Here is a 22347-nt window from a genome sequence, read left to right as displayed (position 1 = left end):
AGACAGAAACATCTCAAGAATGTGGCCCTAGAAACCTTTAACCAGAAGCTGAACTGCATTATTATTTTTTGTTCAAAATCCAAACCATAAAACTTTTTCCAGCAAAAGAACTACAATGTGTGATCTAACCAAATTCCACGTGGTAAGTGTGTCAAAGAAGAGAAAGCATGAGCAAACTACATGATTCAGGATGCTTCATTCACCAACCAAAGGAACTGGGGGAAGCTCAGCATTCAGCCATACCAGCCATCAATAGACACATTGAAATAAACCATATTTACATACCACTCAAGAGAAAAACTAAAATTGGTTGTGCTTCAGTGCATTTTACTATAGTGGGAAACTGCAAGCATCCTAGACCAGGATATAGCCAAAACTGACCGCTATGAAGGAAAGCAAGACAAGAACACTTCCTGTCCAGCAGCAGCTAAGACCCAGATAAGCAAGGATCAACAGCAGGCAAACAATCAAGCAGAAAACAATACCTTAATCAAAGAACTAACAAGGAGAAAAACCACAATCCTTACAGGGAACAAACTACATACTAACTCACACTGATGAGTACAGGTAGTCATCGACTTCCAACCACAATGGAGACCAACGTTTCTGTTGCTATGTGAAACATTTGTTAAGTGACCTTTCCTCCATTCTATGACTTTTCTTGCCACATTTGTTAAATGAATCGTTGCAGGTGTTAAATTAGTAACACAGTTGTTAAGTGAATCTGGCTTCCCTCTTAACTTTGCTTATCAGAAGTTCGCAAAAGATGTTCACATGATCCCAGGACACTGGGACACATCATAAATATGAACCAGCTGTCAAGTACCTGAATTTTTATCACATGACCATGGGAGATGCTGTAACGGTCATAAAGTGTGCAAAATGGCCATAAAGTCACTTTTTTCAGCGCCATTGTAACTTTGAATGGTCACTAAATGAAGTGTTGTAAGTTGAGGAACACCTACAGTGGGTAATGAAACATCTTCAGAAAAACAACCAAACTCCGAGATCACCAAGGATTCCACAGTTCAACCCTGAGCGACATATATTCTCGTCTATTGGAACAAATCTGTCCAGAACTGCCTGGCATCTACTGATGCTTGGGAATTCTAAGCAAACAATTTAAGAGGAATCCATTTAAAAAAAAACACTTGACCAGGCTACTGGTGATAAAGTAGGAACACTCAAAATTTATTCCAAGCTTTGTTAGTTTTTTGCTCACTTTGCTGTGTAAACCCCAATTAATTTTAAAATAGTATATTTATTTCTTCCCTAACCTTAGTTGCTTGGAAAGTATTAACTTTCTTCAAGATGTTAGGGACCTTACAGCACTGCCTTGATTTCAAATCACACACACACACACACACACACACATATACCGGAATAAGACAACACTTGGATTACTGCATCCAGTTTTGGTTGCCACGATGTAAAAAAGATGTTGAGACTCTAGAAAGAGTGCAGAGAAGAGCAACAAAGATGATTAGGGGACTGGAGGCTAAAACATACGACGAACCGTTACAGGAACTGGGCCTGGCTACTCTAGGGAAGAGAAGGACCAGGGGAGACATGATAGCAGTGATCCAATATCTCAGGTGTTGCTACAAAGAAGAGGGAGTCAAGTTATTCTCCAAAGCACCTGAAGCAGGACAAGAAGCAACGGACAGAAACTAATCAAGGAGAGAAGCAACCTAGAACTAAGGAGGAATTTCCTGACAGTGAGGACAATTAACCAGTGGAACCAGTGCCTCCAGAAGTTGCAAATGAAGTTTTTAAGAAGAGACTAACCCTATACCATTTTCAGACCTATTTGCCTGAGCAGGGGGTTGGAGTGGAAGACCTACAAGGTCCCTTTCCAACTCTGTTATTCTGTTCTGTTCTGAATATATCTGAAATTGAACTGGAGAATTTCCACATTTTTTTTTTTTTTTTTTTTAGGGATAAGGGTTCGTTTACTTGCAAAATCATTTGGTTCTTAGGGTTGGAAATTGTGACCTTTGGAGAGTAACTTGTTTCTAAACAACATCTCTGGATCTCAATCTGTTTCAACAGCAGGCTTAAAAGTAGAAAAACCTGGTTTGATCAAAACTAAAGGATTAAGGCAATAAAAATAGCTTTTGCAGGCAAGAATCTCTTTTAATGTGCCCGTTAGAAATTTCTCCTCCAGGCAAAGTTGGGTTGCCATTTCATTTCTCACAGTCTAGGCCTGGATTGTAAATAAAGATTTGTTCATTTATTGTGAGTGATTATCGGCCGCGTTTATTCTGAGAACTCAAAATGGCTTGTTGGCAGCCTCCTCTTTATCTCCATACCAATAAGTCTGACAGACCGAGGCTGTCTCACCCCACTCCTTGCTCATCATGTGAGAACTTAAACCTAGAGTTCTGCATTCCAACATCTTAATTATGATGCAGTCCCATCGTAATTAAAGGAGCCACGGTGGTGCAGTGGTTGGAATGAAGTATTACAGATTAACAGAGTTGGGAGGGACCTTGAAGATCATCTAGTCCAACCCCACCGCCCAAGCAGGAGACTCTACACCATTTCTGACAGATGGCAGTCCAGTCTCTTCTTGAAAGTTTCCAGTGACGAAGCTCCCACAACTTCTGAAGGCAACTACTCTTCCATGGCTTGATTGCTCTGCCAGAAAATTTCTCCTTATTTCCAGGCTGAATCTCTCCTTGTTCAATTTCCATCCAATGTTCCTTGTCTGGCCTTCAGGTGCTTTGGAAAATAGCTTGACCCCTTCCTCCTCTCTGTGGCAGCCCTTCAAATATTGGGACACTGCTATCCTGTCTCCCCTGGTCTTTCTCTTCACTAGACTAGCTGGTGCCCAGTTCCTGTAACCGTTCTTCATATGCTGCAGGAGGCATCCATCCCACCAACCTGTTTTCCCCCACTACAATGCTGATCTGGCCCTCAAATAAATCCAATTTGACACCCCTGCTTTAAGAGTCTGTATTACTACTTCTGCTGACTGCAGGCTGTCTGCAATTTGGCAATTCCAAATCTCACCAGGCTCAAGGATGACTCAAGTCAACTTGTCCTTCTGTCCTTCCGAGGTGGGTAAAATGAGGACCCAGATTGTTGGGGGCAATGGGCTGACTCTGTAAACTGCTTAGAGAGGGCTGTAAAAGCACAGTGAAGCAGTATATGTCTAAGTCAGGGGTCTTCAAACTTGACAGCTTTAAGACTGTAGACTTCAACTCCCAGAATTCCTTCTCCAGTCATGTTAGCTCAGGAATTCTGGGAGTTGAAGTCCACAAGTCTTAAACAATTTTGAAGACCCCTGGTCAAAGTGTTATTGCTATACAAGTCTAAGTGTTATTGTTATTGCTAAAGGATTTTCAAATGAAATCAATACATTAATTCGATTTGCAAATGATACAACTGATCACTCTGAGCCCCCCAAAGGTGACTTAGATTTTTAGTTATGCAGGCAGGCATTGAAAAGGATGATTTCTCCTCTTTTTTTGACATCATAGTGAATTCTTTGTCTATGATCCAGTTTGCCGTCAGCAGCTTTTAGGAATTCATGCATTGAAAACAACACTTTAAAATAAAGCAGAAACATTTAAACATTTCTAGCCTGTTGAATCACATGCGTTTCATTAACTAAGTGAACATATTATTTGACTGAAGAGTGGAGCTCAACCCAAAACAGCTGTAAGTGAGTGTGCTATCATGCCTGCAGCTATAACAAACATGATGTAAAGGGAAATAATTTTCTTTCTTTCTTTTTTCTTTTCTTTTTTTGGTAAGTGAAATATGAGTCACGCGAAACAGTGCTTGCTTTTCTCAACCCTGAACTTTCTATCCAATTTTCCCCAGGCTAGTACTCCCCAAATGGTTTGGATTTCAATTCCCACAGTTTTTTTGAGCTTCTGATTAAAGATTTGTGTGAATCCATGTTGGGTAACTCGATTGATTCTTGGGAGCCTCTTTTTTTCTATAGCTAAACAATGAAAAAACCCTCTTGTAAAGGGAGTAAGTAGAGGTACTCCCTGATTTACAACAGCTTGTTTAGTGACTGTTCGAAGTTACGATACTGAAAAAAAACTGACTTATGACTGTTTTTCACACTTACGACCATTGTAGAATCCTTAGGGCCACCTTATCATAATTCAGATACTTGGCAACTGACTCATATTTATGACAATTCCAGTGTTCCGAGATCATGTGACAAGCAAAATCAGTGGGGAAAAACCAAATTCCCTTAACAACCGTCTTACTAACTAACTAAACAACTTCAATTATTCACTTAACAACTATGGCAAAAAATAGGTTGTAAAATGAGGCAAAACTCATTTAATAACTGTCTCACTTAAACAACAGAAATTTTAGGCTCAACTGTGGTCGTAATTTGAGGAATACCTATATAGCCTTAACAAATCTGGAAGTGCCACCTGAGTGTCCATATTGTAGTCCTGAATTAATCTCCCATAAATTAATTCAATTTATCTTCGAATCTTTGTTCTCGCGAATATTTAGGGCGGCACAAAATAACCATCTCATCTATTTTCAGAGCGATTTAAGCAACCACAATCAAAATAAATTGGGATCTGGGTTTACAGGAATAGAGGTAGTCCTCGACTTACGATCACAATTGAGCCCATCTGTTGCTACATGAAACATTTCTTAAATGACCTTTCCTCCATTTTACAACCTTTCTTGCCACAATAGTTAAGTGAATCATTGCAGTTGTTAAATTGGTAACACAGTTGTTAAGTGAATCTGCCCTCCCCACTGACTTTGCTTGTCAGAAGGTCGCTGTCATGCCCCTGTCGGAATTTAATTCCGAGGGGAGGCTGAGCAGCTGACAGGAAGTGGGAGTGTGGTTCCATTGGCTCTGGAAAAAACTGGGGAAGGGCAAAGTTCGGCTGGGCAGAACAGGGGGGAGGTAGAGCAAGGGAGAGGGAATTCAGAGGAAGACCCAGGCTCACCCCCTCTTCATCCTGGGGCACGCAGGGAAGAACGGAGAAGGGAGCAACATGAGTTGCGTGACTTATGGGGGAGGAAAGGGCCCTGATTCCCTTCATTAGCTGCAGCTGGGAACAGTGTTTAAAAAGGGAGTAGCAGTAGCAGCCAGGCACATGTGTTGGCTTCGTAACTGGCAGGCCAATGGCAGGCCAAGTGGAAGTTAGCGTCTGCCCCGGTCCAAGGGGAGAAGCTCTTCAGTGAGGTCCTTGATCCTCTCTTGATTGAGACCAAGGACAAAAGGAAGATCCTGCCTTCGCTCCTGAAAAGAGTGGAGCATCGGGCCGCACCCTATGTCAAGCGCCCTCAGGCCAGAGGGGAGTCTTCTTCCGGGTTCCATCGACTAATAAGCCTTTTGCACAGACTCAGTCCTAAGCAGATAAGGAAGAGACTACCCATCCTATCCTGACTTGTCTCGACTACAAGGAAAAGTGGCGTTCAGGTAAACCAGGGGAATGCCCATTCTCAAAACTACCAGAAAAACTTTCATCATTGATCTCAGATCCATACCAGCTCAATATCTTTTTCCTGAAAGAGAACAATCATCCATAGAATAGAATAGAATAGAATAGAATAGAATAGAATAGAATAGAATAGAATAGAATAGAATAGAATAGAATAGAATAGAATAGAATAGAATAGAATTAGAATGGAATGGAATGGAACGGAATAGAATAGAATAGAATAGAATAGAATAGAATAGAATAGATTAGAATATTTATTAGCCAAGTGTGATTGGACACACAAGGAATTTGTCTGGGTGTAAATCATCCACAGATAGAAAGAAAAAGTACGTCTGCATACATACTATATTTCCTCTACTAGTAGATTATAACACTTCCTAGTACCTATCTCTTCCCACTTGTGACTATAACCGTGTTGCTTGTATCTTTACAATTTATGTGGTTTTATTTGTTTCTTAGTATGATTTGATTGCTTATTAGTAAACTATGACTATCATTTTATTTTATTTTTCTTTATATACACTGAGAGCTTATGTACCAAAGACAAATTCCTTGTGTGTCCAATCACGTTTGGCCAATAAAGAATTCTATTCTATTCTATTCTATTCTATTCTATTCTATTCTATTCTATTCTATTCTATTCTATTCTATTCTATCCATTCCATGTTCTATCCTATCCTATCCTATCCTGCTTTGTAGGACAGGCTTGAAGGATAGCCAGATTCACAATGACTTTTGCACTAACCCTAAAACAGTCGGGGTCACAGCCTTATCGTATTTCCCCAGCATCAGTTACCATCAGCTCTGTCCTCCAAGACAAAGCTCCCATTGTGAAGTTGCATCTTCCATGTGTAAGCCTCCTGTTTCTCGCTCTTTTGTTTTTCTTTTGATCACAATCAATTCATTGAGGAAGCAAAACAAGAATCCCTGCACAAACATTGTTGCTTTGTGGGTAGCCCTCGAGAGACACCAAACTAGAAACATCTGAAATGGTCTAACATATGGCAACTTCAAATCTCAACAAATAAATGCTCTGTCTTACATATTGGTAAAAAAAATCAGAAAATAAAATACAAACTGAATAGTCAAGATCTTGTTGACGACCCAAGCTCTGTAAAGGACCTGGGAATACTCACCTCTAATGATCTAAGTGCTAGAGCCCACTGCAACTACATAGCCAAAAGGCATTAAGAGTTGTTAACCTAATCCTACGTTGCTTTTTCTCTGGTAATATCTCACTACTAACCAGAGCATACAAAACATTTGCTAGACCAATACTCGAATACAGTTCATCAGTCTGGAATCCTTATTACGTATGTGATATTAGCACAATTGAGAAAGTCCAGAAGTATTTCACAAGAAGAGTTCTCCACTCTTCTACTCATTTAGAATACCTTATGCCACCAGACTCGAAATTCTAAAACTAGAAAACCTTGAATTACGCCTGCCTTCGGTCCGACTTAAGCATGGTATATAAAATCATACATTGCAATGTCCTACCTGTCAATGAATACTTCAGCTTTAACCATAACAACACAAGAGCACACAACAGATACAAACTCAAAGTAAACCGCACCAAACTTGATTGCAGGAAATACGACTTCAGCAATAGAGTGGTCAATGTCTGGAATACTCTACCCGACTCTGTAGTCTCTTCCCCAAACCCCAAAAAACTTTAACCTTAGACTGTTTACTATTGACCTCACCCTTTCCTAAGAGGTCTGTAGGGGCGTGCATAAGCGCACCATCGTGCCTACCGTCCCTGTCCTATTGTTTCTCTTATTCTTTATTTTTCTTATATGTACCCATTTCATATATTAACAACTATGTATACACTTGTACTTATTATCTTGTAAACAATTGACAAATCAAATAAATAAAAATAAATAAAAATAAATAAATAAATAAATAAATAATCTCCCATCTAGTTTGAACATGGCCATTTCTGCTTAGGGGGCCCAGAGAACCCAGGACGTAGAATTAGCAGAACATTTCTCGAAAAAGTGAGGTTTTTCAGTGAGGATGCTGGAAGGCCCTAAAATGCGTGGTTGCGTCAGAACCAATCTGGGCTCCCCATAGTCATCGACTTAACAACCACAATCGACCAGGACATCAACCACTAAGCAATATGGTCATGAAATGAGTCATAATTTGCGACCTAAAAAAGGTTGTAAAAGCTGCTGCGGTTAGGCAAATCCAGCATCTTTCTTTCATTGTCAGAAGCTTCCTGGGATGGTCACAACTAGTGAACATAGGACGTGTGTGTGTGTGTGTGTGTGTGAGAGAGAGAGAGAGAGAGAGAGAGAGAGAGAGAGACCCACCAGCAGAGCTAAATTAAGCATTTTCCTAATTTTGACACCTCAAGCGAAAAAGGTTTGCCATCGCTGATCTAGAACTTCCTACAAGCATTCTATTTTGCAAAGATGAGGAAGTTACCGGTAATTCTGCCTTGATGTCAGGCTCTCTAAAGGTTTGCGATCTTTCTCCAATCAATATATTGCTGTTGACAATATAGCATCCGATTATGGGCAATTAACAGATAAAAATACCGTCTCCTGCAGATAGAAAAGGGCACAGATGAACCAGAATTTACTGCCTCTTTGGATGATGCCATCTTGGGGGGGGGGGGGAGCCACAAGTTTGTTAAAACGGCATCCTTCCCAAGCTAGTTTTATTTTAGTTTCTTTTTTAATCTGAATTGATTGTTTTGTCTATTGCTGTGTGCTGCCCAGACTCACCTTCGATGAGACGAGTGACTATATAAAGTAGGTAGATAGGTACGCAAGCAAGGCCGCAAGGCAGGCAGGCATAGACATGATTGAGAGATCACTGTCAAGGGTCTCAAAACATGGCAAGTTTAAGTTTTGTGGACTTCAACTCCCAGAATTCCTAAGCTAACATGACTGGAAGAGGATTTCTGGGAGTTGAAGTCCACAAGTCTTAAAGCTGTCAAGTTTGAAGACCTCTGGATTAGATAGATAAATGAAAGATGGATGGATGGAGAGAGAGGGAGGCAGAGACAGATCTGAGAACATTTTCTTCCACAGAGATCTGTCCAATTGCTAACACTGTCATCAGAATGTCTGCTGTTATAAATATTCTGTCCATGTTTACATGGCATCAACCATGAGGACAGACCTTTGCATTATAGTGCCTCCACGGAGGGGCATTCTTCCAATTCTAATATTTAGTCTCATTCTGAGATTTCTCCTCTTCCCCTGGGCAGCTGACAGATTAAGATAAATAATTCCACAGTTTGTGGCCTCCACTGATTTATTCATCTGTCTGGTTATTTTATTTTTAACTCCTGCTGTATCTAATATTCTACAGTGCTTGGAGCTGCTTTGCATGACAAATCACAGCAGTATCACATCAGCATCATCACCATCATTTACCCATTATTTTATATGCTCTTTGCCCTCTGACATTCTGCATAGTCTCCTTTAATCTTTCAAACAGCAGGAGAAAGGCCATGAAATCCTGTGTCCAAGGCTGGTCAAGCACAATAAAAGCCATGTCTTGAAGCATTCTCACTGGATTTATGTTCTTGGGGGTGTTGTAAATTCAACTTCTCAATAAAGGCCTTGGAAGGATTCAAGGGCCTTGGCACTCTACTTAGCTTTCATTAAATCCAACAACTAAACAGAAAGCCAGGAATGGATCCATCTGAGAGAAGAAATGAGAGATACAGAACTTCTTCTGTGCTTTGTGCCTCAGAGTAGTTTGCAAACAATTCCAAGGAGACACCAAAAAATCCTCAGTTTATACAAGTGAGCAAATTAGCCTAACAGAATGGAAGAGAATGCCAAGGATTTCAGCAACTTAGCAAATCTACTGAAGGCCAAAGCAGAACCCAAGCTTGGCGGGGGGACCCAAAATAAAACAGCTGGATGTTCTGTGACTACATTCCGCAGGTTCAAACCAAAGCAGGAAAAGCAAATAATTTTGTCTGATGTGTAGAGCACAGAATAACAGAACTGGCAGGGAACTTGGAACTCTTCTAGTCCAACTGCCTAGACTAGTGATGGCAAACCTTTTTGTTGTGGTGTGCCAAAAGTGTGCACGTGCCAGCACCCACAATGCAATGTGCCCTCCCGTGCATGCGCGCGCAACACCCCCCCCCCGCTCCCTTACCCGCACTGTGCATGCGTGCCTCCCACCTGATTTTCAGCCAGTGTGAGGCCTTTTTTCACCCTCCCGGGGGCTCGAGGGAAGCTTCTGCAGCCTCTGGAGGCCGAAAAACAGGCCCATTTTGGCACTTCCGGTATTTCCGGAAGTTTGGCTGGGGCTCGCGTGCCTGCATAAATGTTCCACATGCCACCTGTGGCACACATGCCATCGGTTCGCCATCATAGCCCTATACTATTTTAGACAAATGGTTGTCCAGTCCCTTCTTAAAAGCCTCCAGAGTTGGAGCACCCACAAATTCTAGAGGCAAGCTGTTCCACTGGTTATTTGTTCTCCCTGTCAGGAAATATTTCCTTACTTCTAAGTTGCTTCTCTCTTTGTTCAGTTTCCATCGGTTGCTTCTTGTCTTGCCTTCGGGTGCTTTGGGAAATAAATAAAAACCCACCAGCAGCCTAAACTGAGATGGAGAGAGAGCTGTTCTGTTTGCAGGCTGCAAAGTCAGCCTGCCAACCCCTTGCCTCCAAATGCAAGCAAACACCTTGCACCACCAACAACCTTCCCCCACCCCGCCAATTCAGAAACCCTGCATATCAAAGGGGACGAACATCACTGCGGTTATCGCAAAAACATCCATTCCTGAGCTCAGAAACACCGCCTAGAACTGCACAAATGAAACAAAATGTTTCTGGCACTTCAAACCATTTTCTACCCCCTTCGCCTCCTGGTTCTGGACAGATAACAGCTTGCCTTTATATCTCAGCCAACATAGTATGGTTCCCCCCACCCTCGCCTTGGCTCCGTCCAAGGAAAAGCGACATTTCAAACTTTTATCAGCCGGCCTTGGCCAGAGACACCCTGAGGTTACTTTTAATTAAGATGATGCATTGTTTTTGGAGACAAAACAGGGAGGAACCTGCAAGGAGGAGGAGGAGGAGGAGAGGCAGACTGCCACAGTTTCTGCACTTCAGAGCCAAGGGCAAATCAAGATGAAGTGCTGATGTAGGGGAGGGAGGCAAACATCAGCAAGGAGTGGCTATCTGGATATCAAGCTTATTAATAACAACCAGAGGCTGTGATTTATTTAACGCACAATGGTTACAGACACTGCAATGGAAAGAAATATGGCTATCCCCATTATCTCCCAGTGCTCAAAGCCCACTGGGAGTACCGCCTTGCAGCCTCTTTTTGAGAAACCACTGTTTGGAATGTATGTGGGAGTTCTCCCATCTTCTCCTTGTCCCACGGAATGGGATGGGATGGGATGGGATGGGATGGGATGGGATGGGATAGGATAGGATAGGATAGAATAACTTTATTGTCACTTTGAATGTACACATTCAATGCATACATTAAAATGAAATTTCATTGCATACAGCTCTCAAAGGGTCGCCACATCTAATATACACTACCTAACCATGACAGAATGAATGAATTTTCACCCACGGCCCTCACAAGCTCCGTTTTCACTAGCAGAGGCACCGTGGGCCGGTCTTTCGCTGTTTCCAGGGCAGCCCCACGGACCAGATCTAAGCACCCTGCGGACCAGATCTGGCTCCCAGACCTCAAGTTTGACATCCCTGCTATATGCTGAGGCCCATGGGAGACTGTTACCTTCCCACCAATGTGGTACCTATTTATCTATTCACATTTGCATGCTTCTGAACTGCTAGGTGGGCAGGACCTGAGGCAAGGAACGGGAGCTCGCCCCGTCACATAGGACTTGGATCTCAAACCTAGGCTACTTGCTTTCCAGCCGACAAGCTCAGAGTCTTTAACCACTGAGCCATCATGATCCTCTATTTCAGGGGTCCCCAACCGCCGGTCCGCGGACCGATACCGGTCCGCGGAACAACTCTTACCGGGCCGCTGGTTGCTGGGCGCCATCTTTTTGGTAAAAAGTGCTTCCGTGAGCTTTTCCGGGTAGAAAGCTCACCGGAAGCACTTTTTCATCAAAAAGATGGTGGCGCCAGCGCTCCGAGCTTTTCCGAGCTTTTTCTTTTTTAAATGGCTTTCTACCCGAAAAAGCTCACCGAGCGCTGGCGCCGCCATCTTTTGACGGCGAAAAGTGCTTCGGTGAGGTCACCGGAAGCACTTTTTCGTCAAAAAGATGGCGGCGCCCAGTTGATGCCGTGCCGGGCGCGGCGCCCAGCTGATGCCGGTACCGGGCATGGCGTCAAAAAGGTTGGGGATCCCTGCTCTATTTATATATTACCAGTGCTGAACTCCAAAGCCAAAAAGGAAAGTAATTAGCACAAAATCAATCCTTCTGCCTGTTACTTGCTTACAACTTTTAAGGATCAAGAACGCTTAAAGCTCTAATGGCATACCAGGCCAGAAGTGGCCTCTCTGCTTTCTTTCTTGGCATTAATCACGGTTGAAGATCAGAACTGTTTCATGTCATATAAGCTTCCTTTGACAGCTCTCGCCACAGAAACATCCTCACAGCCAAGTGTTCACGTCATTTGTTTTAGAGCACTTCCCGAAAGCAAGACAGTTTCTCCCTTAAAAGAACTCGTTTACATTTTTAGGAAAGGAGAAAAAAAAACTAATCTAACTTCTACCACTTGGATCCTTCACTTTTATTTTCTCCAGCAAGCACTGCTATCAGGGGAAACAGACTGTTGATTCTCTATTGGCTTCCTAGTAAAAATTTCCCAAATATATCTTTGTTAGGCCGATTGGTTATTTATTTATTTTTGCCACTTTTTTATAAGCAATAAACATAATTCAGTTTCTTGAAAGGCCAACACAGTCCTGTTTTCACTTTTTGGACATTACCAGGTGCAGGTGGGAGTCCCGTTAAGCCAAAAATTAGTATATGTAAATCAAAGATGGCTGCTTTAGGAAAAAAAAACCACAGTTCCTTTCTCATATTCATTGGCACCATCTGGGATAGTACGCAAATGGTCTCATTTCCTGAAAGGCAACGTAGATTAGGATGCAAAGTTTGTGCCATCTGCCCTCACCGTATTTATAAAAAGGAGTTTTTCTAATCTTTCTACCAATGTTAAATACAAACACAGGTGGTCCTTGACTTACGATCACAATCGAGCTCAAAATTTCCATTGCTAAGCAGTGTTAAGTGAGCTGCGCCTCATCTTACAACCTTTTGGGCCACAGTTGTTAAGCGAAGCAAATGGATCATGCAGTCGTTAAGCAAATCTGGCTTCCCCCATTGACTTTCCTTGCCAGAGACTGGGTGGAAAGGTTACAAATGGAGATTACTTGACCTCGCAAGACAGGTAGTCCTCGACTTACAACAGTTCATTTAGTGAATAATGGCGCAGAAAACTGTGAGCTATGACAGTTTTTCACACTTATGACCATTTCAGTGTCCCCATGATCATGTGATCAAAGTCCAGATGCTTGGCAACTGGTGTTCTGACTTCGTCAAACATAATTAATCACAAACTTGTTTTAAGAGCAAAACCTATTTTATTGCAATGCTGGGAATTGTTTCCATTCCCAACCAGAACTCATCTTAAACAGTCCCCCAAGATAAGCACATACCGTTCAGTTATGTGGAATGCTGCCAAAAACAGAAGTATCCAATTAACTATAAAAGAAACCAACTGAAGTACAAGAAAAATCCAACCGAAGTACAAAGAGCTTCAAGGATGACTCGGAACCGATCGAACTACTTTGCTTCCTGCAAAAGTTTCGTCATCTTGGCCTGACTTTTATCCCTTATGGGAGGGGCAATCACCTCCCAGCCTTACTCCTGAGTCCCCCCTTTTGTTTCAGCTGCTCTTGCCTTCTAGCAGCTCTGTGCACACACGCACTGGGAACAGGCTCCCCTGGGTCCTCTGCCTCGCTGCTGCCAGACTCCGAAGGCTCCAGAGGCAGCACCCCACTCCCAGGTGGTCCTGGCCCCATCCCTGCATCAGACTCAGGACCCTTGTCCGAGTCCTCTCCAGACTCCCTGACTGGTCCCCGTTTTTCCTCACTGCCCGACTCTGCTGCCGTCTGCACCGGCTGCCGGCGAACCACAACAACTGGTTCATATTTATGATGGTTGCAGTGTCCCAAGGTCATTTGATCCCCTTTTGTGACCTTCACACAAAATCAATGGGGAAGCCAGATTTACTTAACAACCGGGTTATCAACTTATCAACTGCAGTGATTCACTTAACAACTGTGGCAAGAAAGGTCATACAATGGGGCAAATCTCACTTAACTAATGTCTCGCTTAACAACAGAAAGTTTGGGCTCAATTTTGGTTGTTAAGTCAAGGATTATCTGCCAATTACATGCCAATTGCCAAGCACCCCAATTTTGATCACATGACCATGGGGATGCTGCAACAGTCGTGAGTGTGAAAAACAGTCCTGAATCATTTTTTTCCAGGGCTGTTGTAACTGTGAATGGTCACTAAACAAATGGATAGAGAGTCCTCTATCCATATATTCCATCTACCTGGAATATATTCTGCTAAGGTGTGTAGCTGATGAAAAATGACAACATACAAAGTCTGAATATTACCTGTATATTAAATCAATAATATAAGTAATTCCAATGAAGAAGTTTTTTTTAAAAGAAAAGAATTGACATTTTGCTCTCAATTTGCTTATTTCTCTCCTCCCTGGTTCTTTGGGAGAACTCCATCAGGAAGAAATCAACATAGGAACAATGAGTTTTGTGTGGATTTGTGTTATTTCTATGTTTCTCAACCTAAGGCAACTTTAAGATGCATGGACTGCAACTCCCAGAATTCCCCAGTGGACTATGCCCGCTGGGGGATTCTGGGAGTTGAAAACCAATCCTCTTAAAGTTGCTGAAGTTTGGCTACAAAAGTTGCAGAGAGAGTCCATCGCTTTTACAAATGCCTGATAAAACTAAGAAACACTTGCCTTGGCTGACAACATCCAAACATTGAGCAGGCTTCTACCAAGATGCCCAAATCTTGAGGTTTAGTTTAATTTATTGTCATTGCACCTTGTACAACGAAATCAAACACCATCTTCAGTGCACATCATGACTGTGACCATGAAAATAAACACAAACACACATCCTTCACCCTTCACACATTGAACCGGAAACCCCCGACACCACACCAACACTGCACTATACAGCAGAATTCAAAAGAGCTACTGCCCTGGGATAGAAGCTGTTTTTCAGCCTATTTGTCCTTGTTTTTATTATTCTGTACCATCTGCCAGATGGTAATAGTTCAAAAAAAGGGGTGCCAAGGATGAGATGGATCTTTTGAGAATGTTTTGAACTTTCTTAAGGCAGAGGGAGCTAGAAAGCTCTTCCAAAGAGGGGAGAAGGCAACCAATGATCTTCTGGGCAATGACATTAACCCTCTGGAGTGCAGTCCTATCTGCCACTGTGCAATTGGCAAACCATACAGAGGTGCAGTAAGTTAAGATACTCTCCCTGGTACAGCGGTAGAAGGTCACCAGCAGTTTTTCATTCAGTTGTTGTTTTCTGAGAAGCCTCAGGTAGTATAATCTCTGCTGGGCCCTTTTGATCAGGGCTGCAATGTGGGCACCCCAGGTCAGGTCCTCTTTTAGGGTAACACCCAGAAACTTAAAACTGGCCACTTGCTCCACTCGGTCTCCATTGATAAGCAAGGTGCAGACAGGGGTGCGATTCTACTGGTTCAGACCGGTTCTATAGAACTGGTTGTTATGATTCTGCGCAATTCAGAGAACCAGCAAATCGTGCCCCTGGCTGGTCCCGACCCTCTGTACCTGCCCCTCACCTCCCCACCCAGTCAGTCCTTATCGCGCATGTGCAACATCACGCACATGCCTGACATCGCTGACTGCGTTCTTCCCTGCCCAGTCACTCCTTAAGGTATTTCTTTCTTTTTCCTCCTGATGATCAGCTGTTCCAATGATCAGCTGTGACAGGATCCCCCTCGCTGTCTTACTGCTTCACCCAGGAGGCTTCCCTGAGGCCCAGAAGGCCCCAAAGTGGAGCATGGGGGGGGTTTTTGCTGCATGTCCCCCCCCCAGCCTTCATTTTTTTCCTTCCTGGGCCACAGGCCTTCTGGGAGCAAAATCGCCCCCCCTGGAGGCTTCACTGAGGCCCAGAAGGCCCCCAAAATGGGGGGGGGGGAGTTTGCAAAAAAAAGAGAAAGCCACGCCCACCCAGTCACATGGCCATGCCCATCTGGCCACACCCACCTGGCCACGCCCACAGAACCAGTTGTTAGAAAATTCGAATCCCACCCCTGGGTGTAGATGCTCGAAATCAACATAGGAACAATGAGTTTTGTGTGGATTTGTGTTATTTCTATGTTTCTCAACCTAAGGCAACTTTAAGATGCATGGACTGCAACTCCCAGAATTCCCCAGTGGACTATGCCCGCTGGGGGATTCTGGGAGTTGAAAACCAATCCTCTTAAAGTTGCTGAAGTTTGGCTACAAAAGTTGCAGAGAGAGTCAAATTGACTGTTTTGATTAAAGAAAAAAAACACAATTAACTTTGTTTCTACTTGAATACCGCTTTTGGACTTTCTGCTTGAGATGGGGGGGAAAAAGTGAAAAAAGAATGAAGCTTTGATTTTGGGTTTTGCCGATTAGACAGGTTTGTTGATATAGAAATGGCCAGTTTGTATTACAATATCTAAGTAAAAAGTTGAGGTTTGATGCCATTATCTTATTCTATTGCACCAAAAGGTGTCGGAAGTCAACGCTGCTTCTTCCTTCCTTTCCTTTACCCTACACTTTCCTCTTCGCTTTTCCCCTCCTTATTTTCCTATTACTTTTTTTCGTATTTTTATCTTTATCAAATTTCGAATGAGAAAAATTTTTCCGAGGTTGAAAAATACTGTGTGACTTCATTTGTTCTCTTCCTGCAAAGAAACATTGGAGGAGCTGTGAAACACGCAGGTTCCCCAGGGAGAATCCTCTCAAGAGCAAAACGAAAATAATCTTTTATTTTCTTTTTTGAACAGCCTCTGTTGTAAAGTTGTTAGCAAATAGTTCTGCACTTTATTCTAATGGACAAAACAGAGCAAGGGTGTTGTTTTTTCCCCTGCGGATAAATTACAACGCAATGACACATAAATACTCCCACCAATTCTGCCTTTGTCACCAAATTTACCACAGTGCTACAGCTACTTTTCGGGAGAAGTCTGACCCCAGACTACAATCCCTGAATTATGAGACACTCCCTTCCCTATATTACAGGGATCCAGTTCCGTGGCCATGGGATGCCAGGAACCAGGCTGCACAAACACACAAAACCCCATCCATGGGATGCAGGTAGCACACAAAACCACGCCCCCTCTGGTCCACGGAAAAATCTCTCTCCACGGAACCGGTCTCTGGTACCCCAAAGGTTTGGGCCTGCTGCTTTATTGTATAACCATTGGAGCTGTTCCATTACCAAAGGCATTTGACTCCAATTATTCAGTTACTCCAACTGGATATGTTTTCATGGGTGGCACCATTTGCTGCTTGGATAGATGCTCATTTAGCGACCAAAATTGGGACCAGCAACTTTGAAGTGGTTGCTAAGTAAAACCATGACCGTGCTTATGTTCTAACTTCAGCTTTCCCTTGCTTTAAAGACCTGCAAAGACCATAATTGTGAGGACGGGCCATAAAATTACGTTTTCATTATCATAAGCATGAACAGTCACTAAAGGAGCCAGTTTCTAATTGAGGACTACCTGTATTTGAGCCGTGGTGGCGCAGTGATTAGAGTGCAGTACTGCAAGCTACTTCAGCTGACTACCAGCTGCCTGCAATTTGGCAGTTCGATTCTTACCAGGCTCAAGATTGACTCAGCCTTCCATCCTTCTGAGGTGGGTAAAATGAGGAGCCAGATTGTTGGGGGCAAGAGGCTGACTCTGTAAACCGCTTAGAGTGGGCTGTAAATCACTATAAAGCAGTATACAGGTATAAGCACTATTGCTATTGCTACACGCCTGTCTGTTTGGTATTTAGTTTCAGATCCCATCTTTTGTTCAGGAGCTCAAGGCAACCTCCCATTTTTTTCCCCATAACCACATCCCTACAAGGCCGGTTAGGTCAAAAGACAACAGGGCGCAGGTGACCTATTGAGCTTCCATGGCTTAGGATGGCTCTGAACCCAGCCTGGCCCTCTGCTCTCTCTCTGGCACCGTTTTGTCTTTTTCCCTGGGCAGGTGGACACCAAGCCAACATAGCTAAGCTGTTGTCACTTCTCATTTTTATTTCCTAAGGAGGCCACAGGGAGACCTAAGGAAGCCAGAGGTGACCTTATAATAATCATATTATCATATTATATTATCTTGCAGGGGATAGTCTGGAGTTGACAAAGGAAGGGCCTGTAGGAAAGACTCAAATTATAGCAGTCAGCTAAAAGGCTTAGAAACTTGTTTTTCCACTTTTCCATTTGTGACCTCCCACCCACCCTCTCTGGCAGAAGTTACAAGACTTCTTCTCACACCTACGAAGGGACAAAGGAAACTATCTGCTCCTTACTGATGACATAACGCAGAAAGCTCACAATAAAATCAATTTCACAATGTGCTTCTTACTTGCTGCCAGAATCACTGGAGTGTGATAGACAGACAGGTAGGTAACACAACATACTATCAGAATAACAGAGTTGGAAGGGACCCAAGAGGCCTTCTAGTCCAACCCCCTGCTCACGCAGGAAACCTTATACCAGTGGGGGCTAACCTTATTGGAGTCCCGTGCCGATAACTGTGCATGAGCTTGGGCCCTCGCGCTTGTGTGCCATCACCCAGAAGGCAATGCGCACGGGGTCACCATGCCCCCTGAGCATGTACGTGTGACCCATGTGACCTGCGCGCTTCTTCGCATGCGCATGTGACCCCCGCCGCGCACTTCTGCGCACGCGTGCATGTCTCGTGCGTACCACTGCGCCCCTGTGCATGCGCACCAGATACCCAACAATAAGCTGTCTGGGCGAGGGCTTGTGTGCCAGCAGTAATGGTTCTGCATGCCTCTTCCAGAACGCATGCCATAGGTTCACCACCACGTCCCTATACCATTTCAGACAAATAGCTGCCCAATCTCTTCTTTAAAACTTCCAGTGTTGAAGCATTCACAACTTCTGGAGGCAAGTTGTACCATTGATTAATTGTTCCCGCTGTCAGAACATGTCGCCTTAGTTCTAGGCTGTGTCTCTCCTTGATTAGTTTCCACCCACTGCTTGTTCTTCCTTTGGGTGCTTTGGAGCAGGGATCCCAGGGGTGGGATTCATCCGGTGTTACTACCGGTTCGGTGAGAGTGCATTTTGCACATGCGGGTGCTCAGCGTTTGAAAATCCTTCCCTGCTTTTTCAACCTCAGCTGTGCCGCGCAAAGCAGATGAGGTTGAAAAAGCAGGAAATAAAGGACAGCCAAGAGCCCGGGCAGGTGGGTGGGCCAAACAGCAAACCGGTTCTGTGTCTTCTTCTTTTCAGAGCTACCAGTTCTATAGAACCAGGCCAAACCGGTAGCATCCCATCCCTAAGGGATCCCCAAACCCCAGGCTATGGATCAGTACCAGTCCATGGCCTGTTAGGAAGTTGAGTGGCAGGTGAGCGAAACGGTACATGCATGGGATATAGGCGGCATGCTCCTCCTCCACACATCCCTGGTGTGTGTGGGGGAAAAATGGTCTTCCACTAAACCAGTCCCAGGTGCCCAAGAAGTTGGGGATCGCTGCTTTGGAGAGTAGGTTGATCCCCTCTTCTTTGTGGCAGCCCACAGCCTATTAATGATTGGAGGAATTACGTGGAGGAGATAATGCTTGGAGGAATTACTTAAGAAGCCATCAAATGAGCATGAGGCATCCAAATTAGCAGAAGATCAGTATCACAAAACCTGGGAACTGCTTCTGTCTACCAACTGGAAAATTCTTTTCCTGACTCTCAGCTCTCAAGATACAGCTCATCCACAGACCTGGAAGGCAGCTTTTCAGCTACTGCTTCTCTCAAAATTTACCAAGATTGCCCTGTTGCTAAATGTTTGTCCAAAACGGCTATCATGCTTCGCATCTGCTATGGTTGCAATCTAGACTTTCCACCCTCTTAACCCACAACTCAGAAATTGCCTAGTTGGTAAAAGATTCACGCACGCGATATGGCCAGATACTTATCTATATTGCAGGCTACAATAAAGCCTTAGAAAATGTACCAGAAGATCTGAATGCCACATTAAACACCAGTCAAAGCACAGACCTGTGTTTCAGGGGCTTCCTTTGAGTTTCTGGCCCTCCTGAGTCAATAGATATTTTGCTATTCTCTTCAGGACTGTGGGAAACAGCTGGGATTGTTGACTTAATAATCCTCTCAAGCGTGGAAACTGCTGATTCTCCTCTCTCCAACTCGGTTCCTAGTCATTGCTAGAGCAAGAAAAATTTTTTAAAAATATATTACCAGACATTTAATATCTTATCAAGCCTGGTGGAAACCACGGTCTTAATTTTTTTGTAGTGGGTGAAGAGCCTACAGTCTGGAAGCGATCATTTCCAATAGCCCCAGCTATCATGAGAATGCAACATCTAAAGCAGGTGTCCCCAAACTTGGCAACTTTAAGATTTGTGGATTTCAACTCCCAGAATTCTGGAAGTTGAAGTCCACAAGTCTTAAAGTTGCCAAGTTTGAAGACCCCGATCTAAAGATTTACAGAGATTCTCATGGACTGAAGAAGCTCCTTGGATGAGAAGCGAAATGTTTTCAAGGGGAAAAAAACAAGGAAGTTAACTTGCCTTTTGAGAAGCTTCTCTAGGACAACATCTATTAGGTCACAGATTATCTAGTCATGTAGTTGAAATTTGTCAATGGCAGAAGAAAAATGTATTTATTTGCCTTTCATCCAGCCTTATTGCTGTTTATAAATAACTCGAGGCAGTGAATATACCTAATACTCCTTTCTCCTCCAATTTTCCCAACAACCACCCTGTGAGGTGGGTTGGGCTGAGAGGGAGGGGCAGGCCCAAAGTCACCCATGCAGCTTTAATGTCTAGAACTCACCATCTCCTAGTGATTGACCCAAAATCACCCAGATGGCTTTCATGCCTAAGGTGAAACTAGAACTCAGCATCTCCTGGTGATCCAGAATCACCCAGATGGCTTTCGTGCCTAAGGTGGAACTAAAACTCACTCTTCTGGTTCAGCATTTTAACTACTAGACTAAGCTGTCCCTTTAAATATAGTCATACATTTTCATTTTACTTACTTATTAGATTTGTTTGTTTGGGACCTGTTTTGTGTTTCTGCCATTTGGCTATTTATTTTTAGTACCGCTACTTGTCTCGGTTTTACAATTCTGATAGTTGTTACTGATCTGCTGTCAACCTCTTGGCTACGCTGTAGGGAAGGCAGATTCAGAGAGTTGGCAATCAGTAAATAGGCAATAAATAACTATTTGAGTAACTGCCTATGAAGAAAGCGAGCATTACATCTGATCAGCAAAGAGATTAAGGAATTATTTAAAAGGCATCATAGAAGCAATATCCTTTAAGCGTTTAACATAAAAAGCATATGTGTTGCATTTATAGCCCATGCTCCTCTGGAAATTCAAGGCAGCTTATATACTGCAGCCTGCCACAACCACACAGCATACATCCAGAAACTTTGTTCAACAACAACATCCCTAAAGTAGATTAAGTGGTGAGATAACAGCTGGTCCAAAGTCAGCCAAGATATTTCATGATCAAGTAAAAGCAAGATCTGGAATCTGTCCCCAAGCTTAGTCCAACATTACACAAAGACTCTAGTCTTTGTTCGTTCTCTTATGGGGATGATGAGCAGGCACTATTTTGTCTAAGTGCCTATGAGATTTTTGACCGCAGATATTCTAGCTGGGATACTAACAGAAGAAATACTAGCAACCAGGACCCCAATTTTCTGAAAAGAGGAAGAAGGATCAAGCCATGTGTGGTGATTCTCTCCCAAATAACCAAAGCTCCTTTGCCACGGCGGTTCAGTGCTAACTGTCTACCATTATGTGGCTGAATACAACTCCTTAGTAGCCATACAAAGCCTTTTCTAATTTGCTATCCCCTCCCTTTGAATTGCTTTTTCTTGCTAGCCATGGCTAGGTGTACATGATATACTCAAGCTAAACCAAGTGAACTGCATTATGGCTTAGCAAGACAGGTGAATGCACTGTTTGCTCAGGTAAAATGGAAGGAAGGAAAAGATGGAGGGATGGAAGGATGGAGAGAAGGAGGGAGGAAGTGAGGGAGGACCTCTCCTCTCCTAGAAGAATGAAATATTTTAGGAAATATTAAAAAGGCAGAATATTATATTTCCCTGGATGATAAAAGAAGAAACATGTTTTAAAGACAGAAAGCAACTCCTGCCGCCAGCAGATATTGTGTGGCCATTAAGAAAGACTAGGGCAGCATATCTACAAGACAAAAGACCTCCAGCTCCAGGGTGATGGGATTAAGACATAACCTCCAGGACATAATAGGATTAACCCAGCAGAGCTCACCACATGACACAATCACCTGGACACACTGCATCACCCAGCAAACTTCAACCAAACCTGGGACTCACAACCTACAAAGTTAGCTATGGCCCCTACAACAGCCAATAGAATACATGTTCTTGCACAGGAACATGAAGTTCAAGTTCAAAGGTCAAGAGAAGGTATGAATACCCCTCTCTCTCAACTCCATGTGGTCAGGAGAACCATGTGCTTGATGGTTCTGCTTCACCATTAAACCATCTTTCCAATCAGCCTCCATATTTTCCAGTGTCTTTTTCCCAGCTTGGAACTGAACCAGATGGATATTTCTTCCAAGGGAAGGAAGGAAGGAAGGAAAGAAGGAAGGAAGGAAGGAAGGCTTATAGAACCTATGCGGAGAAACAGAAG

General features: G+C 43.3%; 1 protein-coding gene across 18 annotated transcripts in view; it reads right to left on the bottom strand.

Moving 5' to 3' along the window:
* Window positions 1-22347, bottom strand: part of ST3GAL4 (ST3 beta-galactoside alpha-2,3-sialyltransferase 4) — a 152037-nt gene that overhangs the window by 97541 nt on the left and 32149 nt on the right. For 3 of the 18 annotated variants that reach the window (XM_087970059.1, XM_087970062.1, XM_087970040.1), the window contains exon 2: window positions 19701-19864. The exons of the other annotated variants lie outside the window; for them this stretch is intronic. The gene's annotated coding sequence lies outside the window, so the exon portion shown is untranslated. The remainder of the gene's footprint in view (window positions 1-19700; window positions 19865-22347) is intronic. 18 annotated transcript variants of the gene reach the window in all.

Source organism: Notechis scutatus, chromosome 7 (assembly GCF_049901735.1).
Source record: "Notechis scutatus isolate UNSWTSFEM ecotype Mainland chromosome 7, rNotScu1.2, whole genome shotgun sequence".
Taxonomy (NCBI): domain Eukaryota; kingdom Metazoa; phylum Chordata; class Lepidosauria; order Squamata; family Elapidae; genus Notechis; species Notechis scutatus.
This window is presented reverse-complemented; position numbering and strand designations above follow the sequence as displayed.